Below are 23007 nucleotides of genomic sequence, written 5' to 3'. Positions count from 1 at the left end.
AAGGAGAGACAGAGGCAGATTCCTTCCTGAGCAGGGAGCCCAACTTGGGACTCGATCCCAAGACCCGGAGATCATGACCTGAGCCAAAGGCAGATGCTTAACCAACTGAGCCACCCAGGTGCCTCCTCAGTCTGTACTTTCTAATTAAATTCTTTCCAGCTTATCTCTTTACTCAGGCAAAAGACCTTGAGGGCAGAGCATCCCCAGATAAAAAACAAAACTAACCCCTCAAGAAATAGGAACTGCCCTGATGCCAGCCAGCCCCTGCATGACTGACCCCTAAGACAATATTCAATCTGACCTCTACTGCCCACCTGCACATACCCACTGACCTTTGTCCCACATTCTCCTAATATAAACCTAGAAGTATTTTTGGCACTTGGGATTTGAGATGTTAGTCCACTGTTTCCCCAGTGGTGGTCTCACTGAAATAAATTCCTTTCTTGTTTCATCACCCCCTTTGGATTTCTCTGCCTTTTGGTCAGTGGTGAGTGGCCGAACCTGGTCTGTTTGGGACCCGTAGAGCCAGGCACTCTTATACCCCTGAACCCTGGCTACAGCCTCTTCTTTTAATAGCATTGCAAGGAATTTGACCTCTATTCTTTTTGTCGCTCTTTATGTGAGCTTAGTTTTCTTGAACTACAGTGAAAAGCTTGGTCTGGATAGCATTTCAAAACCCACAGCTGCATAAAATTCCCTTTGGTGATGTTTTCCTGAAGGGTCACAAAATATGACAGCCTACGTTTTGACTTGGTTCACCTGCAACTTTGACTTGGACATTCTCTCCCACTTTGTCTCCATTTTCTCTGTACAACTCAATTTAAAATACGATTCCCATGAGTCTATCTTAGTGTGGGGCTCTGTCCTAGAAGGAGGCTTCCGTTGGTCCGTTCTGAGAACTCAGAGGGCAGAAACTATGCAAACTTCTTTGGACATTTCCAAAGAGCCCTTGCATTTATTCACTATTGGGTGTGCAGAGGTCCTCTCAGTTTCAGCTACTGTGCTCAAACAGATCCTCTTAGCATTTCAGTGAGGATCCGATGGCTATTTGAGGATTATCTGGGCCATAGCTGCCCCAGGGCGGCTCCTATACACCTACTAACAGGTGCATCTTGTAGCCGGCATTGATTCATCTCCCTCTATTTAAATTTGGAAATTGATGAGGATATATATGTTATCCATGGAGTTTTGATTTGCTAATCAAGTTTGTGTGTTTTTATAAGGAGAGGAATGAATTTGAGGAGATTCAAAATCTGTGCTGCTGCTATTACCTGTTTATAATCGAAGACTCCTATATGTTAATCTTTTTAAGTAAGTTTCTCGAGGTATAATTTTCATGCAACTTATATAATATACCAGTCTATAATTGTTGACAAATGTATACAGTTATGGAGCCACCACCACCGTGAAAACGTAGATCAGATCCATCACTTCCAACAATTCCTTCATTAAGTATGCCCCTTTTGGTGTCATCTATCCCAAATCTAGCCCTTTGCAACCACTATCTGTGTGTTTGCCCCGATGGTTTATTTAGCCTTTTGAGTCTGGATTCTTTCACAAAGCATAATGCAATTGAAACCCACTCCCCCCATTTTTGTTGGTACTGAATCCTGTAATCGTAGTGGATGTGGCTTTCTCAGACATCCAGTCCTTTCCCTAGTGTTTTGAGACCTTAGTCTAGGTCCAAAGCGATTTCTACCCCTTCCCCAGTATAGGGTGCCTTCCTTACACTCTTGCCCCATGAGGGTTGGGTGGGGGTACAGGTATGTTGCCCTTTCCCTAGCAACTTCAGCCTTTTGTTCCTCCAGAACAAAGGAGCCAAATGGACTTCTGCTTGGAGGCTTTGTCCTCTCCTGCTTGCCTTCTTGCTCCTGAGTGCCAGTGACTTCCAGGAACGCCTAAAGGCAGGTGTGAATTTTCCTCAGGGGTCAATGCCCTAATGGTTCTATACCCTCATGCTAGCCCACATCCTGCCTTTATCTATTTGAAAAACTTTCTGCCTTCTTACAACTTGCATGGAGGCCTTGTCTTCCTGTCATTGTCACAGGAGAAAAGGTACTCACATGCTGCTTGTCCTTGGCGGTACACATCTTAAGAATTCAAGCTCTTTGGCTGCACTGCAACCTCGGCTCTTTAATGGGTTCAAGAAAAGTTGTGACTTTGTACATTATCTGGCTTTTCCTGTGATTAGTTGGAGGCCATGCCCTTTCCAGTTTTCTACACCTTAAGTGGAAGCCAGAGATGTCAGTATGTTTTTAATACATCTCTTTTCTGCTTTATCAGACAGAGTCGGGTCTTTAGGGACATAGCTAAGAGTCATGATAAATGAAATGAAAAAAAAATTTAAAGGATCATCAAAATGCACTGCAGTTGAATTTAAGTTCCATTCAATCTGATGTGATTGATATTAAAAATAACTGATTAACTATCACTACCCCTCACGCTATCCACATTTTGTGATGTTTCACAATTATCTAAGAAGGCTTCACAAACTCTGACTTCTTGCAGATTTACTACCTAAATGGGTCAAAACAATTTGTCAGCAAGAACATCCTTTGTTTCTTTACAAAGAAAGAAGGAAACAACTACAGCAGTTCGTAATTATTATAATAACACAGCATGGCCAAATTTAACCTTCCTTAAGACCTTTATTTTAACCTGATTGCCCTACTACCGACAGGTTACTTGGCCATAAATTCACTTTTTTATCAGAACAGAAACGGGGACAGCACAGTACCTCGGTGTATCCACTCCTGCATGGACAGCACTCTGAGCTTGTAGGAGAACTGATTTGATGAAATTAGTTGGGTTTAATGGGTTTAATGGGTTTATTTGCGTTATTTCTTTTTGCTATTTAAAAAAAAAAAAATTGTGTTTCCATGGAAAACTATGCCTCATGTATAGTGTACCCTTCTCAGTTATCATGTTCTAGCTGTGTTGATGGTCTTTTTTCATTGTCCATTTGTCAAACCATTGTAAATTGTAGGCAACTGATAATAATTTTGACTTCCTCCACCCTGTGAAAAATTCAGTTTTGTCTCCACTTGCAATTTATTACAACATTCCATTATTCCACATAAATGTGTGGTCTTTTGACTTTTCCATTGAATAGTTTAAACATTTTCCCAGTTCCCTGAGTAAAATATCATGTCATAGGAGTTCAATATTTTATATCTGTATGAATCATGATTTTGTCTTTTTCCTGAAAATTATCCTATCTCACCAATATCACTTTTCTATACTATCTTTTTGCTGGGTCAGTCTTACAGTAGCCCAGCATTGTTATTTATCAGAAGGTTCTTTATATTAAAGAAGATACTACTTTGTGAAGACATGGGTCACAAATCAAGAAATCTTAAATACAATTAAAACTGAAAAAAAAAATTGAATCTCCTTGTGGCTCCAGTCTTTTGGGGAAATTGTTGCTAGTGATTTATGCATTTTAAGGGCCTTGCAAACTGTCACTGATAGCTTTTCGGGCTTTAAACAATTTGTAACACGTGTTCAATAATGTTTGGTAAATTTAATTATAAATATGAAATTTAAAAGTAGTTTTCTACTATATTCTTTAAAAAAATTGGTTAGTTAAATCAAAATAGTCAAGCCTAATTTTTATCATATTAAAATGATATGGGGGACGGACAAGGAAAAGCAAATATACTGAATTCAATGAAAAGTAGTTTTATAAAGCAACATTAACTTAAAAATAAAAACCAAACTTTGAACATAGTCAGAACTACCTAATCCCTTAACATTTAAAAGGTTTGGGGGAGAAGTGGCAAAGCTTATTAAAAAAAAAAAAAAAGAAAGAAAGAAAAGAAAACAAACCTAGCTACTGTTTCCTCCCCACTGAAGCAGAACTGTGAAATTCAAATGGAAAGAATGATCCTGTATTTCTCCTGTGAGGGAATGTGAAGAAGAAAAAGATGGCAAGGCCATCTTAGTATTTCCTCGTCTTAGTATTTTTGTTAACTAATGTCTTTCTGTCTGTAATCAGCTTCTGTATAGGCATTCCAGTTTACTTTTTTCCCTAGTCATATTTTAAAATTAAACACAGATTTTTTTCTCTCTCTCTTCCTGGAGAAATCTGTTTAGTTTCTCCCAAGAGAGATGAGCAGGCACTGGAAGTCTGGGAAGGGACCCAGGATGCAAAGCTGGCAGCCTATTTGCCTGTCAGGGTAATTTAGCACTTGGCTCTATCACGGAGATTATGGTTAACTTTATGATGTAAAAATCCTTTGTTTACTGAAGTAAATCAGCAGAGACTTAACATTTTTTGAATATTTATAGTGTTATCAGTTTAAGCAAAATATTCTCTCTGATTCTAACATTGTCACAACATTAAGAAAGCATCTGTCCCACCTAACCCGTTCTGTTAATAGAGAAGAGGAAGTAGAGCAAGAGAAAGACAAAAAGGAGTCCTAGTCTATTTGAAAATTTTTAAACTTCTCAACTGCTTCAAAAATGACTTATCTTTAATTGCTACTCTTAGTTTAGGAAAATGGTAAATCATGATTCAGGCAGATACAGAAATAATCCTGTGTTAAAAGATTTTACTTTACTTATTCGGTATGAGGGAACCAAACAGATGTTATTACTGGTTCAAAAGAAAAGTCAAAAGAGTACAAAATTATATCATGTAAAAGAATGTCGAGATGAATTCCAAATGGAGACAAAACTGGATTTCCAGAAGGGAGGAAATAATTAAAATCACTACCAAACAGCACATTATTTACCTATCTATTAGTTACCTCTAACTGATAAATAATTGAAAACTATTCAAAGGCAATGAGCAGAGCAAGAATTAATAACCTGGAAGAAAATGCTGTAGATAGTGCAGTTTTCTATTGAAACATATAGAAAAAATTCTGCAGCCATTGCCTATCACTGTAGAATATAGAGAAATGAGACAAAGAGGAGCTGGTGATACCCAATCATTACCAAAGGGGGTTATATTGTACTCAATGTCACTTTTTTAATATTTGCAAAGAACACCCCCCAAAAAAGTTTTATTGATCTACTCTTTTCTTTTAGCACTTCTCCCATGTTCCCAATTTCAGTTTTAATTACTTCTTTCTCTATAAGCAAAGGAAGACGAAGGAACCAACAGGCAATTTGGTGTAAAATCAAAGAGTGAATACATAGTAATAAGAAAATAAAAACGCATACAGTTATGAATGTATTCTGTACTAAAAATCTGCTACTTTGGGGAAATAAGCTTTTCTGAAAGAGCCTCTATTAACTACAAAAAGAAAATGGCAGAAATAAAATCAAGTAAAGTATATTGGGGGTCAGTGATCCATTGCAAATTGACCATCATGAGCTATAAAGGAACCCAATATTAAGTAACAGTAGGCTGGTTTGGATTATGTATTGGTTTATTTGGTTGGTTGATTAGATATTTGTTTTGTTCCACTTTTATGGACACCAGGGACTCTTACTTTACCAGATACCTTCAAGGATAAAAGCTAAGGAAATGAAAATGAATGGGAACTTAAGTGATTAGAAAAAGACCAAAATGTATTTTGAAATCCCATTTTATACAGAAAAAAACACATAGATTATGTTGACAAATGACAAACGATCGGCCTTTTGAAATGGCTGAATTAGATTAGAATTGATTTGAAGATTTTGTGTCAGTGGAATAAGGTAGAAGGCTGAGGGGCAACAAAATCATGATTGGAGATCATGTGTTTGCTCAGGTGGATTTGGGGGTCTTAAGTGGGGCTACAGTGACCTTTTAATATTTTTCAGGTAACTCAAAGATCCTTTAAATCTGCTATTTAAAGTATATATAAAGAGTTCTGGGCAAATTTAATCTATTTTATTTTACTATTATCAAATGGAATCATACTTCTCATAGGAATTGTATGAGAAACCACTACATCCATTTCTTGGCCTGCAAATATAATTTTAAACTACCTAATAAATAGGGGAAGGTGTTTGGAATGGGATGATAAATACTTATGGCTATGTCCATGGTCGGCATTGCTAATTGAGCCCGGCATTCTTTACTACTCAGCTAGGATGTGTTCTCAGAAGTATTTATTTAATACAAGGCTCTAGTCACCTTCTACTGCTAAGCCCTTGGGGTTGGCAGGCAAGTTTAAACCTGTTTGCAACCACTGACAGATTATCAATAATTGATTATATACCACAGAGATCAGAAGTTAGAAGAGCCTCTAAATCCAACACCTGGCTGAGAAAGAATATGAGTTCTATCTTCTATGTTTTCACAAATAGCTTGTTATTAGTTTCACATCGCCTTTGGTTTAAGGTCCATTTAATGTTCTAACAATGATTACTGATCCCACAGAGGCTCCTGCAGGGGTCGTGGAGTAGTATCCTAGGAAACTTGAAATAGCAAGAACTCAAAGGATGGTAAGTGGGTAAATCTGACAATTCCTAATTGCTCAACATCTATATTTAGCTTCTCACAATGGGAGACCACCTCCTCTAAAACTACTCAATTTCAAATTTAGTAGTTTCCCTTCTTTCTTTCAAACTGCGATCAGATGCCATCTGATGTTGGCAGATACTGCCATGTTAAGTCAGCCTCCTATTACCACTCTGCCACTAGGCTTTCCCTGAAGCACGGGGTGCCACAGCACACCAGCTTATCTCTCATATGTGACAAACATGTGTATCTATGGTGATTCATTGGCACCGACTCCTGTATCACTTTTCTTGGTAGCATTGCATAGCAACTCAGCAAACAATTATGATTTTCATTCTCATTTTTCATTCCTAAATATCATCATTCCTACATCTTCTACATGTGCATTTTGGCTCATGTTGGCTTTCTTTTCATGTTCATTTTCCATTTTGCCATTCCCCAACAATTAGAGTCGAGTATTAATCTGTGGGTCAGTCACAAGGTGAGGGTAGTGACACGGGAATCATCCAAGCTGGATGGTGCCAGTGACTTAAATTATGTATTTTATCACATAAGACATATGTCACTAGTCTCCTCTCTACAAAATAATTCTGTCATTGTGTTTCCCTGGAAATTAGCCACAAGTCCCCCTTTTTCTTTCCTTTCAATTTTGTAATGTGAGTATTTGAATCTCCTTTTTTTTTTTAAGATTTTATTTATTTATTCATGAAAGACACAGAGAGAGGCAGAGACACAGGTGAAGGGAGAAGCAGGCTCCCTGTGGGAGCCCTATGTGAGACTCAATTCCAGGACCCCAGGATCACGCCCTGGACCAAAGGCGTCGCTAAACCGCTGAGCCATCCAGGCTGCCCATTAATTTGTTAAATTTTAAAAGGGAAATTATATTTGAGCATCTACTGTTTTAGAACTGAAAACCATAACTTAATCAAAGATCTTAGTCTGTGAAGTCAACTAGATAACACACGTGCACATGTGCGTGCACAGCACACCACACGTACACACACACACACAAAATAGGTGGATGTTACAATGGAGTCAATGTGTTCCATACTTTTAAATAAAGCAGATACAGAGATGAACTCCTGACTTCCTCCTCTGTAGAATTCTTCATCTGGAAAATCACAGGCTGTTAAGGAAAGAATAAAATTGAAAACTCTAATTCAGCTTCCATTCTAAGACATTAGCTAAACACACCAAGTGCACAAAAGTACAGATAGCTGTAAATTGAGGTGAAGAAAAGAAAAAAACAAAACAAAACAGAAACAAAAACAAAAAACCCACCAAGCAATGGAACTAAAACGAGAGGAAAAAACTGTCTTCTGCATTACACACAAAGATCCCCTCGGGATATCTCCCCTGCTGGTATTGAAAAACAAATACAGTCTAGCAATTCTGGAAAGAACCTATTAAGCCAAGAGAGTGTCTCACTACCCATCAGCATCACAAGTTCAAGAGCCCTCAAGCTCCTCAAACAGTTCCTTAAAAAGAGCAATGAACTGAGAAAGCTCCACTGGGGCCAAGGATTCTAGGGAGCTTCAGAAGTAACCAAAAGCAGACATGCCCACCCAGTGCCACAGCTCATTAAGGCGTTTTATATTCAAGTGAAGTCAACAGGAAAAGATCACCAATCTTTTCATGTGAGATGTTTTACCCCAAAGACTGTAGTGAGAGATGAAGAGGGACACTATATCATACTTAAAGGATCTATTCAACAAGAGGACTTAACAATCCTCAATATATATGCCCCGAATGTGGGAGCTGCCAAATATATAAATCAATTATTAACCAAAGTGAAGAAATACTTAGATAATAATACACTTATACTTGGTGACTTCAATCTAGCTCTTTCTATACTCGATAGGTCTTCTAAGCACAACATCTCCAAAGAAACGAGAGCTTTAAATGATACACTGGACCAGATGGATTTCACAGATATCTACAGAACTTTACATCCAAACTCAACTGAATACACATTCTTCTCAAGTGCACATGGAACTTTCTCCAGAATAGACCACATATTGGGTCACAAATCGGGTCTGAACCGATACCAAAAGATTGGGATCGTCCCCTGCATATTCTCAGACCATAATGCCTTGAAATTAGAACTAAATCACAACAAGAAGTTTGGAAGGACCTCAAACATGTGGAGGTTAAAAGATGCTATCCTGCTAAAAGATGAAAGGGTCAACCAGGAAGTTAAGGAAGAATTAAAAAGATTCATGGAAACTAATGAGAATGAAGATACAACCGTTCAAAATCTTTGGGATGCAGCAAAAGCAGTCCTAAGGGGGAAATACATCGCAACACAAGCATCCATTCAAAAACTGGAAAGAACTCAAATACAAAAGCTAACCTTACACATAAAGGAGCTAGAGAAAAAACAGCAAATAGATCCTACACCCAAGAGAAGAAGGGAGTTAATAAAGATTCGAGCAGAACTCAACGAAATCGAGACTAGAAGAACTGTGGAACAGATCAACAGAACCAAGAGTTGGTTCTTTGAAAGAATTAATAAGATAGACAAACCATTAGCCAGCCTTATTAAAAAGAAGAGAGAGAAGACTCAAATTAATAAAATCATGAATGAGAAAGGAGAGATCACTACCAACACCAAGGAAATACAAACGATTTTAAAAACATATTATGAACAGCTATACGCCAATAAATTAGGCAATCTAGAAGAAATGGACGCATTCCTGGAAAGCCACAAACTACCAAAACTGGAACAGGAAGAAATAGAAAACCTGAACAGACCAATAACCAGGGAGGAAATTGAAGCAGTCATCAAAAACCTCCCAAGACACAAGAGTCCAGGGCCAGATGGCTTCCCAGGGGAATTTTATCAAACGTTTAAAGAAGAAACCATACCTATTCTCCTAAAGCTGTTTGGAAAGATAGAAAGAGATGGAGTACTTCCAAATTCGTTCTATGAGGCCAGCATCACCTTAATTCCAAAACCAGACAAAGACCCCACCAAAAAGGAGAATTACAGACCAATATCCCTGATGAACATGGATGCAAAAATTCTCAACAAGATACTGGCCAATAGGATCCAACAGTACATTAAGAAAATTATTCACCATGACCAAGTAGGATTTATCCCTGGGACACAAGGCTGGTTCAACACCCGTAAAACAATCAATGTGATTCATCATATCAGCAAGAGAAAAACCAAGAACCATATGATCCTCTCATTAGATGCAGAGAAAGCATTTGACAAAATACAGCATCCATTCTGATCAAAACTCTTCAGAGTGTAGGGATAGAGGGAACATTCCTCGACATCTTAAAAGCCATCTATGAAAAGCCCACAGCAAATATCATTCTCAATGGGGAAGCACTGGGAGCCTTTCCCCTAAGATCAGGAACAAGACAGGGATGTCCACTCTCACCACTGCTGTTCAACATAGTACTGGAAGTCCTAGCCTCAGCAATCAGACAACAAAAAGACATTAAAGGCATTCAAATTGGCAAAGAAGAAGTCAAACTCTCCCTCTTCACCGATGACATGATACTCTACATAGAAAACCCAAAAGTCTCCACCCCAAGATTGCTAGAACTCATACAGCAATTCGGTAGCGTGGCAGGATACAAAATCAATGCCCAGAAGTCAGTGGCATTTCTATACACTAACAATGAGACTGAAGAAAGAGAAATTAAGGAGTCAATCCCATTTACAATTGCACCCAAAAGCATAAGACACCTAGGAATAAACCTAACCAAAGATGTAAAGGATCTATACCCTCAAAACTACAGAACACTTCTGAAAGAAATTGAGGAAGACACAAAGAGATGGAAAAATATTCCATGCTCATGGATTGGCAGAATTAATATTGTGAAAATGTCAATGTTACCCAGGGCAATATACACGTTTAATGCAATCCCTATCAAAATACCATGGACTTTCTTCAGAGAGTTAGAACAAATTATTTTAAGATTTGTGTGGAATCAGAAAAGACCCCGAATAGCCAGGGGAATTTTAAAAAAGAAAACCATATCTGGGGGCATCACAATGCCAGATTTCAGGTTGTACTACAAAGCTGTGGTCATCAAGACAGTGTGGTACTGGCACAAAAACAGACACATAGATCAGTGGAACAGAATAGAGAATCCAGAAGTGGACCCTGAACTTTATGGGCAACTAATATTCGATAAAGGAGGAAAGACTATCCATTGGAAGAAAGACAGTCTCTTCAATAAATGGTGCTGGGAAAATTGGACATCCACATGCAGAAGAATGAAACTAGACCACTCTCTTTCACCATACACAAAGATAAACTCAAAATGGATGAAAGATCTAAATGTGAGACAAGATTCCATCAAAATCCTAGAGAAGAACACAGGCAACACCCTTTTTGAACTCGGCCATAGTAACTTCTTGCAAGATACATCCACGAAGGCAAAAGAAACAAAAGCAAAAATGAACTATTGGGATTTCATCAAGATAAGAAGCTTTTGCACAGCAAAGGATACAGTCAACAAAACTCAAAGACAACCTACAGAATGGGAGAAGATATTTGCAAATGACGTATCAGATAAAGGGCTAGTTTCCAAGATCTATAAAGAACTTATTAAACTCAACACCAAAGAAACAAACAATCCAATCATGAAATGGGCAAAAGTCATGAAGAGAAATCTCACAGAGGAAGACATAGACATGGCCAACATGCACATGAGAAAATGCTCTGCATCACTTGCCATCAGGGAAATACAAATCAAAACCACAATGAGATACCACCTCACACCGGTGAGAATGGGGCAAATTAACAAGGCAGGAAACAACAAATGTTGGAGAGGATGCGGAGAAAAGGGAACCCTCCTGCACTGTTGGTGGGAATGTGAACTGGTGCAGCCACTCTGGAAAACTGTGTGGAGGTTCCTCAAAGAGTTAAAAATATACCTGCCCTACGACCCAGCAATTGCACTGTTGGGGATTTACCCCAAAGATACAAATGCAATGAAACGCTGGGACACCTACACCCCGATGTTTATCGCAGCAATGGCCACGATAGCCAAACTGTGGAAGGAGCCTCGGTGTCCAACGAAAGATGAGTGGATAAAGAAGATGTGGTTTATGTATACAATGGAATATTCCTCAGCCATTAGAAATGACAAATACCCACGATTTGCTTCAACGTGGATGGAACTGGAGGGTATTATGCTGAGTGAAGTAAGTCAGTCGGAGAAGGACAAACATTATATGTTCTCATTCATTTGGGGAATATAAATAATAGTGAAAGGGAATATAAGGGAAGGGAGAAGAAATGTGTGGGAAATATCAGAAAGGGAGACATAACGTAAAGACTGCTAACTCTGGGAAATGAACTAGGGGTGGTAGAAGGGGAGGAGGGCGGGGGGGGGAGTGATTGGGTGACGGGCACTGGGGGTTATTCTGTGTGTTGGTAAATTGAACACCAATAAAAAATAAATTAAAAAAAAAAAAGAAAAGAAAAGAATGTGAGCGATCAAGCACCATTAAAATAAGAAGAAGCTAACATAGAACTGGCCAGGTCTTACCCCGCAAAGCACATCGGACAAAGAGAATTCCTTACTGTGGAGGGCCCATTCTCCACTTCATCACCAGCCAGCCTGAGCCCCAGCCCGGATCCGGATCCACAAGCACAAATGAGTTTGATGGGCCCAGCTGTTGAAAAAAGCAGCCTGGAAGAGAACGAAGGGGGGCAGGAGGGCGGTTTGCCGCTTTTAGGCCTTATCCAAGTTTTAGCTTCTGTATTTATTAGCCACGTGGCTCAAGGGAAAAAATTCAGTCTCCATGCCTGTTACTTCACGTATAAATGAGGTTAAAAACTACTTCGCTGCCTTCTTCACTGCATATAAAAGTATGTTGTAAACTGGTTGGTTCTGTTGAATTGACTGTTTTCTTTTTTACATATAATTTAGGATAATAAAATCAGACTACTTGGATTTATAGGAGCAATACACACATATACTAACTATACCAAATTCCACGTTTCTGTTCAGATAGCTGTCACAAGGCTTGAGTGTCACCTAATGATCTAGTTACCATTCTAGCATATCACAAAAGTATACACTCACTCACCTATTATAGCCCCTTGAATAATGCCTAAAGGACATCGTTTCTTTTACTGTTCCCTTTTAGCCCTCACAGGATGTCCACACCTGATATCCTTCAGCCTTTCAAGTAGGGGACACCCCTTAGCAGACTAGATTCAGCCAGCAGACATGAGCAGACCACTTTGATGTCTCCTCTCTCCTACCCGATGGCCATCCAAGCCAAACTGACCAAGCCAAACAGCAGATCTTGAATGATCACGAACCTTTGGAACTATAAGAGAATTCAAACTTCATTATTGGTTTAAATAATTTTAAACCTAATTTCTATCATCATTAATCTTCCCCATATGATAAATGAATAAGCAAATGCTTTGTCTAATTCAGGATACATTTTAAGACCACACATTTCAGCTGGTCTTTGTACAGCCACATCCTGGCAGACTGTAAGCCTCAGTGGGTGATGGCCCCGTGAGGCCAAAAAAAGACCTGCAGACGGTAATCAAGACGTAGTTTCATTGGAAGAACTTACATACGGGGACTCCAGAAGCAGCTGGCTAGACAAGGCATCTGCTGCTGGCATCTATGTGCAGCTAGTTTTTATATCATAGCAACTCAACCTAGCAACTATCAGTGGCCCTTCACTCCTCTTTGCATGGCCAGCATGGCCAAGAAGAGTAAAGCCTGGCTGCTGGAGACTATTCCTTAGAAAGGAGATGCTCTGGGTTGGCCACTCCAGGAGTCCCTGACCTTGAGTATTGAACAACACATTCTTCTGCACGTTATGCTTGATGGGAATATAGAGGGAGGACGGGGTCTTTACAGATTCAAGATAGTGATGAACAGGGGCATTCAGGAGACACATGCACAGTCTCAACCCAGCATATACCATAGAGCTGTCACGTCTCTTACGTCATCCCCACCCCCAAACTTTTCACTGTGAAGTTCAGACATACAGAAGAGTTGACAGGATAGTACAATGGTCACCAATGTACACACCACTTAGATTCAAACTTCGTTTAAATTTTGCCATGTTTATCATATATATTATATTATATTATATTATATTATATTATATTATATATATTATGCACCACATTTTTTGATAAACTTTAGACACTGTGATATTTTATCCCCAAATACTTTACCATGCATCTCCTAAAAGTTATTTTGCCTACTGAACTGCAATTTCATTATCAGCTAAGAAAATTAGCATTTTTCCTGATATTTCTGAATAGTCTATGTCAAACTTTCTCAGTTAAATACAAAATTCCTTTTAAAACTTTCTTATATTTTTTGCATTCCTAATTTTTCTTAGAATTATACCTTTTATACTTAAAAAAAAAAAATCTAAGGGCCCAACCAGGGTTTACATATTGCATTTGGTTGCTATGTTTTTTAGTTTCTTTTACTTTAGAATGGCCTCCTCCTGCTTACTTTTTTTTTTCCTTTCTTACTTTTTTTTTTTTTTTTTTTTAATAACATTGACTTTTTGAAGGGTTTGGGCCAGGTGTTCTTGTAAACTGGAAGTAAAAGATTTATTTAGATTCAGCTAATTTTGATGCACATTAGGGTAGGTTATACCATTCTAAGTAATTTAGTAATTTAAGATTGATCCCTTGGTTAAAGTGGTAACCTCCTGATAGTTGTAAACATACATTTTCTCCTTTGTATGATGACTTTTCCATACAAATTTAGGCATAGTCCAATAATCCCTTGCCTCAGCCAATTATTTCATGGAGGGTTGCATGACATTGATTTCTAATTCTGTTCTTCCTTCTGCATTTATTAGCTGTCTTTTTCTTTGTAAAAAAACAAAACAAAAAAAACAAAAAAAAAACAACTTTCTGTAATCAGTTTGAAATTAAATCTTTACTCTCAAAAAGACAAAGTAAATGATTAATTCCTTCCCTTTAATTAGCAATTTTCAGAGTAAAGATTTAGTAGAAGATTTACCTCCAAGGGTGGCAAATGAGTTTTATTCTTTTGATTAGCACTATTGGGTTCATAGATTTTAATTTGTTCAATGCTTTACAATCAATTAAAGTCATTATTCTTTTTGATAATTCAAATTATCACAAATTTGGCTACTGGGAATCCCAGCAAGTTCAGTCTTTGAGTGCTTTCTTGTTTTCTGAAATGAAATATCCTAGGTTCACCTGCTCCAGACTGACAATCACCTATTTCTCTAAGGAGCCCTGGTTCCTTCTGGTAGGGAAACTAGGTATGGTTCATCACTACTGGGATGTCATTCCTTCATGAGCCATTTCAGTGGGCAGACCTAAGAAACATGTTAAAAATTACAAATTCAAATTGAAATTTCTAATCTCTTTTATCTTCTCCCAAATATTTTGTTCCAAAAATTTTGCATCCCAATAACACTATCATGTTTACTTTTTTATCCTAAAATATTTATAAAAGTTTCAAATTAACTAGACAAATAAAACTAGTAGTAATGAAACTAGTAAATTCAGTGTTTCTCCTTAGAATATATCCCACTAAGAAAGTACTCTCAGAGTGAAAGTTAACTCAGAATTATTTTTTTCCTCTGCAATTATGTTATCAGATTTATATATAGTTTTATTGTTTCAGTTTATTTTCAGTTATGTGGTTTTTTCCTCTTTGAATTTATCCAAGTCTTGAATACATAAAACATTTATTTTTCTCCTTCCTTATTTTATCCATATATACTGTACTGAACCTTGGTTTTTTCCCTTAAAAATGCGTTCTAGAGGGGTGCCTGTGTGGCTCAGTCTGTTAAGCATTAGACTCTTGGTTTTATCTCATGTCATCCTTTGTAATGGCTGAGGAATATCCCACTGTACACATAGACCACATCTTCTTTATCCATCATCTGTCGATGGACACCGAGGCTCCTTCCACAGTGTGGCTATTGTGGACATTGCTGCTGTGAACATCAGGGTGCAGGTGTCCCGGCGTCTCACTGCATCTGTATCTTTGGGGTAAATCCCCAACAGTGCAATTGCTGGGTGGTAGGGCAGGTCTATTTTTAACTCTTTGAGGAACCTCCACACAGTTTTCCAGAGTGGCTGCTCCAGTTCACATTCCCACCAACAGTGCAGAAGGGTTCCCCTTTCTCCACATCCTCTCCAACATTTGTGGTTTCCTGCCTTGTTAATGTTCCCCATTCTCACAGGTGTGAGGTGGGATCTCATGGTGGTTTTGATTTGTGTTTCCCTGATGGCAAGTGATGCGGAGCATTTTCTCATGTGCTCGTTGGCCATGTCTAGGTCTTCCTCTGTGAGATTCCTGTTCACGTCTTCTGCCCATTTCATGATTGGATTGTTTGTTTCTTTGCTGTTGAGTTTAATAAGTTCTTTATAGATCTTGGATACTAGCCCTTTATCTGATGTGTCATTTGCAAATATCTTCTCCCATTCTGTAGGTTGACTTTTAGCTTTGTTGACTGTTTACTTTGTGGAGCAGAAGCTTTTTATCTTGATTAAGTCCCAATAATTCATTATTGTTTTTGTTTCCCTTGCCTTCATAGACATATCTTGTAAGAAGTTACTGTAGCCGAGGTTAAAAAGGTTGTTGCTTGTGTTCTGCTCTAGGATTTTGATGGATTCCTGTCTCACATTTAGATCTTTCATCCATTTTGAGTTTATCTTTGTGTCTGGTGTAGGAGAATGGCCTAGTTTCATTCTTCTGCACGTGGCTGTCCAGTTTTTTTAATCATTCTGAACAAATGTGTATTAGGTATCCCTCATGTAAACAGCCTCAAACTGAGCTTTGTTTGGGGAGCTTTCTAAAAACCTTTTTATTAAATAAACCTTATATTAATTAAATTAAGCCCATTTGCATTTACTGATAGAATTCATACATTTGGCTTCATTTCTATTATGTTATTTTATTTTGAATATTTTGAGTGTATTATGTTTGTTGTATTTTTCACTATTGGTTTTTCCTTTGCCTTTTAAAATTTGCTTGGTATTTTAAAACACATATGAGTTTATTATATAACTTTTATTACTCACTTTACATAATGCTCCTCCTCACCTTTGTTATTACTTAATTCAATATTATTCCATTTGTTAGCATTAAATGATATCTTTATTCTCTTGCACTGCCCAAGCAGCATTCACTGAGTTTCTTATACTCTCCCTTTGCCTCTTTCCTTTCTTCACTCAGTTTTAAGTTGTGTTATTTCCTTCTTTAAGAGCTTATGGCATTTATTCCATCTTAGAACCACTTTTATTTTAGGATTATATTTGTGGTGGAACATATTCAATATCCCATAGTTCTCTGGCCAATTTCCTAATAATCATTTGGTTAAATTTAGCTCATCCTACAGTTAATTCCTTGGGGAAGGCTTATGATTACAATATTTTTGCCAACTTTAAACCAATTTTTGTTTAGCCTTGATACTAAAAGATGAGCTAGCCTGGACATAAAGCCCCTGGCTCTTTCTTAGATTTAAAATGTTGCTATTTTATATTTACTGTGTATGTTCCTATTGAGAAGTCTTTTGTCAATTGTATTATTTCCTTCGTAAATTATTTGGATTTTTATTGTTTGTTTGTTTGCTTCTTTTTGGCTTGGATGCAACAAGAGGAAATTTATTTAAATTTACTTTACTTATCTTTTGATTTTACTAGAATATATCTAAGAATTGACCAATAGGTCTTATCTATCTGAATGCATTTAGTTAGATCTTATTTTATTTAATTGTATTGAGAGAGTTTCTTTAAATATCCTTTTAAATATTAGTTCCGCCATTGTTGTTTTTTTTTCAGCCACTCCAATTATGTACACAGTGGATCTTCTTTGCCTATTTTCTCAATTAGTGACTTTTTATGTGATCCTGTTGTTTTCTTTTATGTTATGCTAAAACTCTTTTTATTGGACTTTTATCTCCATAACTGTATTGCTATTTTCTATGCCACTTATTATAATTTAAACATATGCTATTATCCCCTGGTCATTTAATTAATATATTAATAATTAATGAATATAGTTTGCCACATATTCTAATATATTCTTATATTTTTCTTCATGTTTTTGAGTTTGATTATCTCCCTGTTTATATCTTCCTGTTTTTTCATATCTTTTCTCAATTATCTAATTATATTTAATTTACAGTGTTGAGTTATAGCTTTTTCTTTTCATGCATTCTTCCTGTTGTTATTACCAGTGTTTTTGTCTCCTGCAAATCTTGAGTTTCATATTGTGTTGTCTTCTTATATAAATTCCATGTGGATATTAAATTCTCTTCATTTAAATTTATAATTAGTTTTTATTGGAATAGTAGGCATTCTAAAGGAGCAGGTTGGTATGACTTATTTGGTTTCTTAGTTTAAAAGCATCTTCTATTGCTCTAAGAAAGTACAATTTCTTTAATTAAAAATGACATTTATTGTTGATATTTTGGCATTCTTCTGATTCTTAGTGTCTTGTTTTATCATTGATTTTAACTACCATTGCCTCCTTCTTTCCCTTTACCACCATCCCTTCAAGAGACACCTCCTCCTTTCAACGTGGCTCCCTTTTCCCCAGAAGTGTTATTTTTTTAGGATCACTCAATCTGTTCAATAATCCCAAACCTTTTCCCATTACACTCTTTAAGAACCATACTGTCCTACCAGACTGCAGAATTGTTCCTGAAGTTTTTCAGACTCAGGGTAGGACCCTTTACTTCTAGGAATGAAACCTGGTCAGTGTTATCTGTGTTCTATTTGTAGAACGTCACCTGAACTTTCCTGCCATGAACACAGTTACTGCCTTATTGCCAAATGGGCTCCAGAGATCACTGTGCTGGTTTAGAACATTCAGTTTCCTTCTTATATTTGAATTTGATTTCTCAGTATTCACTTCTTTTAGTTACAGTGTAGTTATGGGGTATGGCTTTACTGAAATTATATTCAGAGACTATAATTTAGTCTTCTGCTATCATACTAATGGTTCCATACTCTTAAGTCTCTTTTAATGTAGCTCAAATTCCTCTCCTCTTTTTTCTTTTTTCTTTTTTTTTTTAAATAGCATTCACGTGTTGAAGAAGCCAGAGCAGCTATCACAAAGAATGTAAATACCTTTAAATACCTTATAGAATGATCTGATTGCTTTTTTGTTTGTTTGTTTGTTTTATTTGGCTTATTTCTGAATTGCAATACAAAAATTTCTGAGGGCTCTTCATCTCACTGTATTAATAGCTTCACACCTTCTCTCTTATACCCTATAGCTAAAAAACAATTCCTTCACTTCTTTATATAGAGCAGTTTAACTATTTTTGGTTGTGGTCTCATGTACAGCTATATCCTGGGATCTCACCTTTACACATAAAAGGGTTTATTGTAAATAAATCTTGAGAGGAGTCAATTCTCTTCATGAGATAATTTTGGTAGTGGCTTCTGAATAATAATAATAATAATAATAAATAATAGCTAACATTTATTGTTATGTTTTATCATTGCTATTGGCAGTGGTGGTGGTAGTAGTAACTATTGTTAGTGCCAAGGCTATACAAGTACTTTATAAATATATTCCTAACACCTCTATCTAGTAAGTTATATTACATAATTTAATAAATTAAAAAAGAAAAATCTGAAACACAGGAAAGTTAAGTCAGTTGTGCAAAATTATATAGGAAGTTAAGTGAGAGGAATAGGGCAAAATTTAATTTTAGGTCCTGTGGTTTTATAGTTCTTCCCACCTTAACCACTGGCATGTACTCCCTCTTCATACATTTTCTTTATTACACAAGGATTGCAAATCACTTTTTAGGATATGTATGTGTACTGAGAAGGGAAGGCTATAACATGCATATACTGATCTGAATTTAAGCAAACAAACTGTCAAGATCACATGTATGCTGGTATATTAGTATAAGTGTTGTTTTTTTAAAAAAGATTTTATTTATTTATTCATGAGAGACACACAGAGAGAGAGAAAGAGAGGCAGAGACACAGGCAGAGGGAGAAGCAGGCTCCACACAGAGAGCCTGGCGTGGGACTTGATCCCAGGTACCCAGGATCATGCCCTGGGCTGAAGGTGGCGCTAAAGTGCTGAGCCACCCGGGCTGCCCTAGTATAAGTTTTTTAAAAATCATCTTTAATGATTTAGGTCATTAGAGGTATAGAAGATGATATAGCTAATATTCATTAAACAGAGATATAAAATAAGAAAATTAAGCTTAAAATGATACTAATAAAAGCTAAGCCACAGAGAAAGAACAAAAACTTTATTTTAAAGATAAATATTAAATAAATAAATAAATAAATAAATAAATAAATAAATAAATAAATTAGGGCATCTGGGTGGCTCAGTGGTTGAGCGTCTCGTCTTTGGCTCAGGTCGTGATCCCAGGGTCCTGCAATCAAGTCCCAAAACAGGCTCCCTCAGGGGAGCCTGCTTTTCCCTCTGCCTGTGTCTCTGCCACTCTCTGTGCCTCTCATGAATAAATAAATAAAATCTCTATAGAAAGATGATGGATAGATATTCAGCATACCATCATTTTTGGAGTTCATTCAGTTTATCAGGATGCCTACTCAACATTAAACTTACTTTCATCTTTGGTTTCATGGTCCAGGCTTCCACATCCCTTCAAATCCTGCTGTGTTCTGTTAAGGGAAAGTTGTGAAACTAAACAGAAAAATAAAGAAGGGTACAAATAGACTCTGCTAAGGTCAGCACTGTCTCATTACTGAACTTAAACATACCAGCCCCTGGCTCTTTTTTCCCAACTAGAAAGTCCTCCTTTCTTTATTTTGCCTAGTTCTACGCTGTGTATGTTTATAGGCTTTGCTCAAGACCCATGACATTTTCCATCATCCTGGTGCCCTTGGTGATCTCCCTGCCCTGCAGTGCCTACTCTCAGAATTTGTTGTTCATGGTCTAGAATTTAATGACACACTCTACTGTCTTTTCTCATCTTTTTTATTTTATGTGTGTATTTCCACTACCATTTCATGTATGTACATCTATTCTCTGCATCTGGAAAAATAAACTCTGTGGGGTCAGAGACACTTCAAACTTGTTTACAGTCCCTACAGCAGGGGTAAAATGCCCCCTACTTGTAGGTGTTTAGTAAATGATATTTATTTGTTCCCTTTTTTTTTTTTTCTAGTTTAAATAGAATCAGAAAAAGCTTAGAAATCTGGTACTCAGGGATCCCTGGGTGGCTCAGCGGTTCCGCACTTGCCTTTGGCCCAGGGCGTGATCCTGGAGTCCTGGGATCGAGTCCCGCATTCGGTTCCCTGCCTGGAGCCTGCTTCTCCCTCTGCCTGTGTCTCTGCTTCTCTCTCTCTCTCTCTCTCTCTCTCTACATCTATCATGAATAAATAAATAAAATCTTAAGAAAAAAAAGAAATCTGGTACTCAGCTAGCCCTGCTAATGCCTTTGTATTAGACTGAGCTCATCCCTTTTGCAGTTTTGTACTTTAGGATGTGTGACGTGTGAGGCTGAGAGAGGTGGATGCCCTCGGAAAAGCCAGTCCAAGGTTTTCTGGAAAATCAACAGGATGTTGGTGTTTAGCAGCACATTTTCTTTATGACGCCACTGAAGAGGGTTGCTTCACTTCTGGGCCTGATTTTGGTATCATTTGAGAACTAACTCACCACCTTATTCTTTCAGGACACTAGTTCATCCTGAAAATGGTTTTGAGCTTCCAGATCTCAGTTCTTGAGGACTGAAACTCTTGTCCTGCACATCTCTTATTTTGGTCCTGGATGAGAAAGGAGAACTTCTCCTGGACGAGAAAAGAGAACTCCCTTATATAGGACTTCTTTTGTTGCCATTGCAGTTATCATTTACAGTGTATTATACAGAATGCAGTGTGCTTTCTTTAAATAAGAAGAACATAAATCAAGCTTAGATTTTATAGTGTTATTGACTACCATTAAATTGCAATAGCCAACTCTACCCATATGGCTTTGAGAGAAAGAAAAAGTGTGTGTGTGTGTGTGTGTGTGTGCGTGCACACATGCCTGGGGTTGGGGACCAGGATGTATAGCAAAACTCAGAACTCAGCACATCTAGCTATCAAGTTCAGGCTGTAGGTTTATGGATTCAAACGTACCAAGTTTCTGAAGTCTCTGCACCAGTGCCAGCTCTGAGCTGATGTTATTCTTAAATAAAATTAAACACTACAAGCCAGAAGCAAAATGTAACAGATATGCCAGCTGTGAGCATACTGTTTGCAGATTGAATTTGGGACCAAAATCATTACATAGTATAATTTATGACAAGTCAAGAAACTGTTTTGACAAAGGTCTTATTAAAAAAATAAGCAGGTACAAAGAAGATCTCTCTTCATTGTAGAGTGCAAACGTTCTACAATGCTTTCTTCCTTCTCCCAGCCATCTCAGTTTAGATTTAGTCAAAGTGGACAATAATTTTCTTTACTAGGAACAAGCAGGACTTAGACAAATAGAAGATACATATCTTTATAGATGATAGATAAATAGATGTTTACATATTTGTCTTTATATAAATAATTTCTTTTTTTTTAAAGATTTATTTATTTATTTGTGATAGACATAGGGAAAGAGAGAGAGGCAGAGTCACAGGCAGAGGGAGAGGCAGGCTCCATGCCGGGAGCCCAACGCGGGACTCGATCCTGGGACCCCAGGATCGCGCCCTGGGCCAAAGGCAGGTGCTAAACCACTGAGCCACCCAGGGATCCCCTAAATAATTTCTTATAATTACAACATATATATTTTTTCTTCAATCTTTCTGGGAACAACAGTCTCATTTAAATAGGTAGAAGGGAGAAGGATAAGGATTAAAACCTTGATTATTTCCCATTTTCCTTGACTGTGAATTATTTGTCCATTTGAATAAATAGGATATATTTAGGCAGCTGAGCTGTACATGTCACTAAGTATTTTTTTAAAGAACCTGTAAATTGCATTTGCAATAATCTTGAACTTAGGGGTGAGGCTATATAATAAAACTGGAAATGGATCCTAAAGCAATTATATGAATGATTCTGATAGTTTTCACCAATTATTTGGGTAGTTCATATATTGGTAGACATGTATTCAGTATATTAAAACTAGTCCTGGAATGAAAATGTTGCTTTAGGAAATTGAACACAATTTTATTAATTGCCTACTATGATATTGCTACTGAGTGAAGCACAAGGAACACAAAATTTATAAGATGCTGCCTTTCTCTAAGTGGCTCAGCGTCTCTTGGGTTATTGCTGTAAGTCCTTCATTCCACATTTCATATGCAGATCGTCCAAGCCTTACAATGGGGTTATGCCCTGATAAACCCATCATAAGTTGAAAATAATATAAGTTGAAAATGCATCTAATACACCTAACAAACATTATAGCTTAGCCCAGGCTACCTTAAACAAGCTCAGAGCGCTTACATTAACTTATCATTGGGCAAAATCATCTAACACAAAGCCTGTTTTATAATAAAGCATTGACTATCTCATGTAATGTATTGACTACTGCACTGAAAGTGAAGAACAGGATGGTGTGTGGGCACCGAGGATTGTCAGTGTACCAGCTATTTGCCCTCATGCTCATGGCTGACTGCGAGCTGTGGCCACTGCCCCTGCTCAGAATCACTGGAGAGGATCCCACTGCATATCACTAGCCCAGGA

This window comes from Canis lupus, chromosome 1 (genome assembly GCF_003254725.2).
Source record: "Canis lupus dingo isolate Sandy chromosome 1, ASM325472v2, whole genome shotgun sequence".
Taxonomy (NCBI): Eukaryota; Metazoa; Chordata; class Mammalia; order Carnivora; family Canidae; genus Canis; species Canis lupus.
Note: the sequence above shows the minus strand (reverse complement) of the source record.